This window comes from Lycium ferocissimum, chromosome 4, assembly GCF_029784015.1.
Source record: "Lycium ferocissimum isolate CSIRO_LF1 chromosome 4, AGI_CSIRO_Lferr_CH_V1, whole genome shotgun sequence".
Lineage (NCBI taxonomy): Eukaryota > Viridiplantae > Streptophyta > Magnoliopsida > Solanales > Solanaceae > Lycium > Lycium ferocissimum.
In genome coordinates this window covers 74,888,189-74,895,853 of record NC_081345.1, presented here as the reverse complement: position 1 = coordinate 74,895,853, position 7,665 = coordinate 74,888,189, and the positions used below count along the sequence as shown (strand labels likewise).

Below are 7,665 nucleotides of genomic sequence, written 5' to 3'. Positions count from 1 at the left end.
AACTTTGGGGTTGTCCCTTTTGAAGCAACCCTTTTTGCTCCAACAACTACTCCACGAAATTTTGGGCCCTTCTAATTGGAAAAAGCTAGAAGAAAATTATTTTTGATCAAGATTTTTATACCATTCATCCGGCCACCCCTTGGTTTAATTGCTTTCTTTTTTTTCTCCAAGCTTCCAAGTTTCCAAGTCGAGAAGATGACTAATTGCCTTGCTTTGTCTTCACTTGTCTACATATATGAATCATCCGTTGGACCATGCCCCACCATGGCTCGGGATCAATTAAAATTAGCCAAGCCATGGGTGGTAGCCCCACACATGCCACACGGCTATATATGGCTATGGTTCATGAAATAATAACTTTCCATAATTAACTTTTGACCCCTAATCTTCCTTAATATTCCATACCAATAAAATCACAAGCAACTTGTGCCTTAAAACAAAATCGGAGGTTAAGAGTCTCTACCTCGTATCCCGAAATAGTCTTGTCTTTAACTTTTCACGGTTAGCTCGGAATGTCCCAATGTACAAAATACGGGATATAACAGTATTGATGCAGCATGGTAAGGTTGTGGCCTATGCGTCTAGACAGCTAAAGGAGCACGAGAAGAATTATCCAACTCATGATCTTGAGTTAGCTGCAGTGATCCATACATTGAAATTGTGGAGGCATTATTTATACGGTGCCCATGTTTCTATCTATACTGATCACAAGAGCCTCCAGTATATCTTTAAGCAGAAGGACTTGAATTTACGCCAGAGGCGATGGCTAGAGTTGCTAAAGGAATATGACGTTGACATTTTGTACCATCTCGGGAAGGCCAATGTAATAGCAGATGCTCTTAGTCGTAAATCCATGAGTAGTCTAACTAATGTGCAGTCGGAGAAAAGAGAGATAATCCGTGAAGTTCGTCGATTAGCGAGCCTTGGAGTTCGATTGATAGATTCGGGTGAGACAGGAGTTACGATTCGGGAGATACGAGCGATGTCATTTTTTTGGTGGCGAGTAGATAAAGGAGCGTCAGTAGGAGGATCCTGTTCTAATCCATTATCGGGATACAGCTCCTCAAAAAGAGAAGACACCTTTCGTGATCACAGGAGATGGAGTACTCAGATATCGAGGTAGACTGTGTGTTCCTAATGTTGCAGGCCTCCGTCAGCAGGTTATGAGGGAAGCCCATTATTCTCGCTATTCTATCCATCCGGGCACCACCAAGATATATCATTATCTCAAGGAAGTGTATTGGTGGGATGGCATAAAGAGAGATATAGCGGAGTTTGTTGCCTAATGTCCGCATTGTCAACAAGTTAAAATAGAGCATCAGAAGCCTGGAGGTTTATTACAGGCTATGGAGATCCCGACATGGAAATGGGGGAATTAATAGGAATTTCATTACAGGTTTTCCCCGTACTCAGCGGAAGTATGATTCAATATGGGTCATAGTTGATAAGCTTACAAAATCAGCACATTTCTTACCTGTCAGAACTACCTATTCAGCTGAAGATTATGCAAGGCTCTACCTTAAAGAGATTGTATGACTTCACGGTGTCCCTACAGCCATTATCTCAGATAGAGAGGCATAGTTCACGGCTAATTTCTGGAGATCTTTTCAGGATGGATTGGGGACTCAGGTTAGTCTTAGTACCGCTTTTCACCCGCAGACAGATGGACTAGCGGAACGTACTATACAGATATTTGAAGATATGTTAAGAGCTTGTGTACTTGATTTTCAGGACAGTTGGGATGATCATTTACCTCTTATTGAATTTGCCTACAATACGGCTTTACCATTCAAAGATTCAAATGGCCTCTTGGCGAGGCCTTGTATGGACGAAGATGTAGATCCTATAGGATGGTTTGATGTTGGGGAAAATGAGTTAGTTGACCGGAATTGATACGGCAAGCGAGTTGACAAAGTGAAAGTGATTCAGGAAAGATTGCTAGCGGCTCAGAGTCGACAGAAATCCTATGCAAATAATCGACGACGCAAGTTGGAATTTGAAGTAGGCGATTGGGTTTTCCTGAAGGTTTCACCTATGAAGGGAGTGATGAGATTTGGCAAGAAAGGTAAGTTGAGCCCTTGATACATCGGGCCATACAAGATTACTCGCACAGTGGGTAAGGTGGCATATGAGTTAGAGCTACCTTCTGTGTTGTAGTCTGTGTATCCGGTCTTTCATGTGTCGATGCTTCGTAAGTGCATTGGGGATCCTTCCAGAATTGTACCTGTAGAGGATTTTCAAGTCACGGAGCACCTATCTTACGAAGAAGCTCCTATTTCCATTCTAGATAGGCAAGTACGAAGACTCCGAACAAAAGATGTAGCTTCAATTAAAGTCTTATGGAGAAATAATAATAGAGAGGAAATGACGTGGGAAGCGGAAGAAGACATGAAGCTCAAGTACCCACATTTATTTCCACCTCCAGAGGAGACTCAGACAGAGACACCATTTTCCCCAGGTATGTAATGCTTTCTTTGATGCTTTCTTGGTCGTGTGTGTCCATGATTATTAATGTTGTTGTTATAGCCCTGTGAGGCGATGTATTTTGGGTTCTTTGTGATAGGATGGTAGTGCCATATTACAGGGGAAACTCTGGCAAAATTTTTGTAGAATCCCCAAGAACCTAACATTCGAGGACGAATGTTCCTAAGGGAGAGAATGTTACACCTCGGACATTTCGTGTTGTTGTGCGGTGAATAGACTAACGCAAGCTTCAGGTGAACATGAAGCCCATATGATCCCAATGAGGGTGTTTGGTGGTTTAAAGGCATATACTACAAGGTTTTTGAAGTATTAAGAATCAGAGAAATTAAGTTCGTCGAAGGAAGTGAAGTATAAGTTGAGTTTGGGAAGGTTTCGCAACTATCGAGTTGATAATTATTTATTAATGTTTTGAGGAAGATCTATAGGGCTCTTTAGATGGTTAATTAAGTGTTATATAAGTGCCTAGAAGATTCCACAAGGATTGGAAGTCAAACGATTCGTCGAGAGAAGTTTTCGGAAACTGTGGGTTATACGACCACTTATACGGACCATATAAGTTATACGTCCCGTATAAATGGTCCGTATAACCATGGCAGAGAAGGGTATTTTCATGGTGGGATTATACGGTCCGTATAAGTTATACGGACCGTATAATGGTCCGTATAATCGAGTCGGGCCAACTTTTTAAAATTTTGTATATAGACGACCCTAGTGCATTTAATTCATTTCCAATATTTTCCCAAGTCTTAAAAGCCCTAGAACCCTCGCTCAAACTTATTCTCCACAAACCCAAGGGAGATTATAGATTAAATAGCAAGAATCGAAGGATCCAAGTGTTGGAAGGCTCAATAGGGTTTGTAGAGCCCAAGATTTTCTTCGGTATTGAAGCTAGGATTTTCATACAAGTTGGTAACTTGATCCAAATTTCATTTCTATGATATAAAAGGTTAGTTTCCATGACTATTTCATGTTTTTAAGAATGTTTGGTTGTTGGATAACTTGGATGAGGGAAGATAGTAGAAGATGAAGTTCAAATGTAGAATTCATGATATTTTGAGTAGCAACTTACCTTCGGTTATCATTGTTAGAATGTTATGATTATAATCTTGTTATGAAGGGTAATAACGATGACAAGAAAGTGTTGTGTACGTTTGTGTAAAGGGTTGACGTAAAGTTGTTGGTATAAGTTGAATGTGAGAATGTATTGTGAAACTTAATGAAATGTGACTACTTGATTATGATATTGTGGATGTTATTATAGTTGTTTGGGAGTTGTCTTGCAATATGATGGAAGTCAATAAAATAGGGTAAATGCTGCCCAATTTTCTCTAGCTCATGAATTATTCTAGTTTGGGCTTAAGAGTTTCTTTAAGACTTAACCTTAGTATGATCCTTTTTAATGTAGATCTTGTGAACGTGGAAGGAGAACGTTAAATGATTAAGGAGACATTAAGGTATGTTAAGTCTATTCCTTCTTCATTTTGGCATGATCCTATGTTATGAGCCAATAAGCGATCAAATGAGCTTCCATATTACTTTACTCTTAGAAGCATTAGGAGTATGTCAGTCTTTGATGTTCCTATACCTCGTATGATTATTCCTTCTATTTATGGGTCTGGAGATTTCTTATATTGATGATGTTAGCTCAAAAGATGTTCGTCGGAGATAATACAACCATGTATCACTCCGATAGTTTTATGTACTCGGTTTATACATACATTGCATTCATATATTCATATCCATATTGACCCATGACCAGAAGGCATTATATACGCATGTATTATACGTACATGGGGTATGGGAAGATGAATAGGCATTATATACGCATTACCGCCTGATCAGCTGGTGCACCTTGGTGATGATATATGGGTCGGGCCGTACATTCCTCGGCACTATTATATGATATATAGATCAGGTCGTACGTTCCTGGGCACTATTATATGATATGGATAGGGCTGAACATCCCTCAGGACTATGACCTAGATTTATATACATGAGCATGATTGTCATTGAGAGCATGCAGATTATGCGCCACAGAGGCATCGTCAGTTATACAGATACTTGTTCATACAAATCAATGTAGACAGTCAGTTTAGCTTTGAGTTCCAGATTTCGTTTATGATTCTCATGTCTATACTCATGTTGCCTTTATGTCTTACATACTCAGTACATTATCCGTACTGACTCCCCTATTGCTCGGGGGGGTTGCGTTCATGCCTGCAGGTTTAGGTAGACAGACAGGTGGTCCAGCTCCGTAGGCCCTTCGCTCAGCAGTAGTTGGTGCGCTTCATTTGATCCGGAGCTACAGTCTATTTTGGTATGCCATTATTTTGGATATGTATATTCACATGGGTATGACGGGGCCCTATTCCATCCTTTCTACAGTTTTCTATTCCACTAGAGGTCTGTAGACAGATGTATGTATGTCAGATGATGTAGCCTTGTCGGCTCCTATTCTTTTGTGTACAGTATATGTGGCGGCCTAGTCGGCTTGCACTGTTCCTTTAGCTTGTATGTATGTAAATGTACGGAGTTCATTATGTCATCCTTGTTATGAGATCAGTCTAAGTCAATTATGGGCCCTTGATGTTCAGTATAGTTCAGATATGAGTACAGGGGTGTTTGGCCACTATAGGTCAGACACTCGCGTCATGACTCATCGGTTTGGGTTGAGACAGTAGGCCAAAGAAGTATTGGAGAGAGGTGATTAGACAGGACATGGCGTAGTTGCAGCTTATCGAGGACATAACCTTAGATAGAAGGTTATGGAGGACGCGGATCAGGGTAGAAGGTTAGTAAGTAGTAGAGCGTTGTCTCGTGTATCCATACTAATAGTTATAGTATTATCTTTGTAGTTTTCTTCCCTTCAATTATCTGTAACTATCTGATGTCTCTTGTACTTCGTTTATCATATTAGTTTGTTGCAATTACTGCTACTTTTCTTCATAATGCTTATCTATATTATTTTTCAATGGCTTCTTTACTTTCGTCAATTCTTATGACCCATTTTTTCATGTTTTTTTCTTGAGCCGGGGATCTTTCGAAAATAGCCTCTTTACCTCCCAAGGTAGAGGTAAGGTCTGCTTACACTCTACCCTCCGCAGACTCCACTTGTAGAATTATACTGGGTATGTTATTGTTGTTGTATGTCAATATAATATATGTTAAGAAAATTCATCCATACAAGATATACTAATAAATTTGTTACACAAATTTGAAAAAGAAATTCGAAGGCTTTTCATTTTAGCAAACACTCTTAGTTCTCAAATAACTGAAGAATCCCCAAGGTGTTCACATACATAAAAAAAGGAAATCCATATAGGGTAACATAAATTATCATTCGGCAAAGAGAAAAAGTTTACAACAACATAAGACAGTGCTAAACGTAAGGATCAATTGTCGCCAGCTTTGTTGTAAACGTAGATGATCTGAGATATGAACTATTCAGATTCAGACTCCCATTAAGTGCAAAAAAATGAAGCCTTAGAGTAACTACGCAAGAAGGTATTGGTGAGAAAAATCAAATAAGTATTATGTGGAAAATGCCTTGCTCAAGGGAGTCAAAAGCCACGATCTATACTATATAGGTCTTTTCTTAAGCTTTAGTAAATCAAGAGTGGTACCAAGGTTTACAATCTTCCTTGTAATACCTAAGGGACTTGTTTCTTTAACAATCCGCATCTACCCACTTATATAATAAACTCTCAAGAATTCTACCTAGTCAAGTGATCCATTACGTCTATTTAACCAACGAACACCTATTACACAATAATTACAAAGGTAAATAGATGGAACCACAACAATTTAACTAAGACAACTAAAGAACTTAATGATAAATCTTGATAACCTCCGATTCTTCGTCGACTTGTAGTTGACTCTCCTAAGACTAAATATTGACTGTGCTCACTTGGCCTCTCGTTTGAATGTTGTGATGGTTGTTGTGTTTAAGCTCCAAAACTTGTTCGTGCTATGTTTATATAGAAATAGTTCCCTCCCTTGAATGTTGAATCCAACCAAGTTTTGGTTTCATAATTTTACCCGAAAATCAAACCTTGTTTGACTTTGATCTTCCATTCTCCTACTTTATTGCTAATTTTGTGTTTATCAACTTATGGTAATAATTCTATAACTTGAAATCTAACCTTTCATCAAATAGGAATCAGTCGATATTATATTTCCTCCTAGTTGGCATGAACTATATTTTCAATCTCCAGTTGCCTGATAGTAAGGATCAATTCCTTTGTTGATGTGACTGCTTCACTGAATCTTTTGGAGATCTGTTTGGATGTATAGTTCTTCAATGCCTTCCTTATGTCTCTGTTAATTTTCATTGGATTCATTGTTTGTCAAATAATCAAAACTCTAATGTAAGCTCATAATCTATCATTGAACTAGATTATGATCTAGCAACCACTCAACAGCATGATTAGACCCTTGTTGTAGAAGACTCCCTATGAACTCCTAAATGGAATAAAACCAAACATTACTCATCTTAGATCTTTTGGCAGTAAGTGTTTTGATCATAATAGTGGAAAACAAGCTCTAGGAAAGTTTGATGCAACAAGTGATTAAGGAATCTTTCTTGTGTATTCTTCATATAACAAGGGTTACAAGGTATATGATACGCTCAAATTACACCTATTAAAGGTATAACGCAGACGTTGTCAAATATAGTAACCCAACAAGGTTTGGGAATCTAATCCGTGAATAGGGTGTGAAAGGTTACTAAATTCGTGAGATTGCTATGTTTAGGTCTAATGTCTTAATCCGATGATTTTGGTAAAAATTGGGTTTTTAGTAAATCGTACCAACTATTGATTTGGTTGTGAATTTATGGTAAAAGAAGCTAAAGGTTGTGTCCTCTTTAGATAGAGTGTATGATCATGGGTATTGATCTTGATATACTTACTAATGGATCATTATTTGAATGCACTTAATCTCTATATGAATCTATACTATTTTCCAATAGATAAAGATTATTTCTTTCTATGATTTTCCCAAATATAAGAAAGTAACTATGAAGAACGATTAATCATGCCAAGTAAATTCAAATTATTCCTAAGTGAATTTATTAAACAAAGTTTTAAAGCTTTGAGTTCTTGTTGTTTATTCTTACAACCCTAATTATTTTCCCAAATAAACGGCTGGGTTTTTTCAATGTTGCAATCAAAATTTTGTTTG

The 7,665-nt window shown here is 38.1% G+C and overlaps 1 protein-coding gene across 1 annotated transcript in view; it reads left to right on the top strand.

Annotated features, from left to right (window-relative positions):
* The window catches only part of LOC132054325 (uncharacterized), a 13,848-nt gene that overhangs the window by 2,220 nt on the left and 3,963 nt on the right, over positions 1-7,665 (top strand). The gene's annotated exons all lie outside the window — the stretch shown is intronic.